Source organism: Octopus bimaculoides, chromosome 17, assembly GCF_001194135.2.
Source record: "Octopus bimaculoides isolate UCB-OBI-ISO-001 chromosome 17, ASM119413v2, whole genome shotgun sequence".
NCBI lineage: Eukaryota > Metazoa > Mollusca > Cephalopoda > Octopoda > Octopodidae > Octopus > Octopus bimaculoides.
In genome coordinates this window covers 30363209-30363469 of record NC_068997.1, presented here as the reverse complement: position 1 = coordinate 30363469, position 261 = coordinate 30363209, and positions in this window count along the sequence as shown.

Here is a 261-nt window from a genome sequence, read left to right as displayed (position 1 = left end):
GGGGTGGGATGAGCTTATGAGGGAGGGTTGACGATGAAGGGGAGGGGGTGACGATGAAGGGGAAGGTGGATATAAGAGAGGGGGAAGGTGGGTATGGGAGGAGGGAGAAAGCGAGAAGAAAGAGAGTAAGAGAGTGAGAGAGAGAGAGAGAAAGAGAGAAGAAAGAGAGAAGAAAGAAAGAGTAGGGGTGAAGAGAAGTAGGAGTGAAGAGAAGTAGGAGTGAAGAGAAGTACAGAGAAGTAGGAGTCGGAGCAGGAGGAG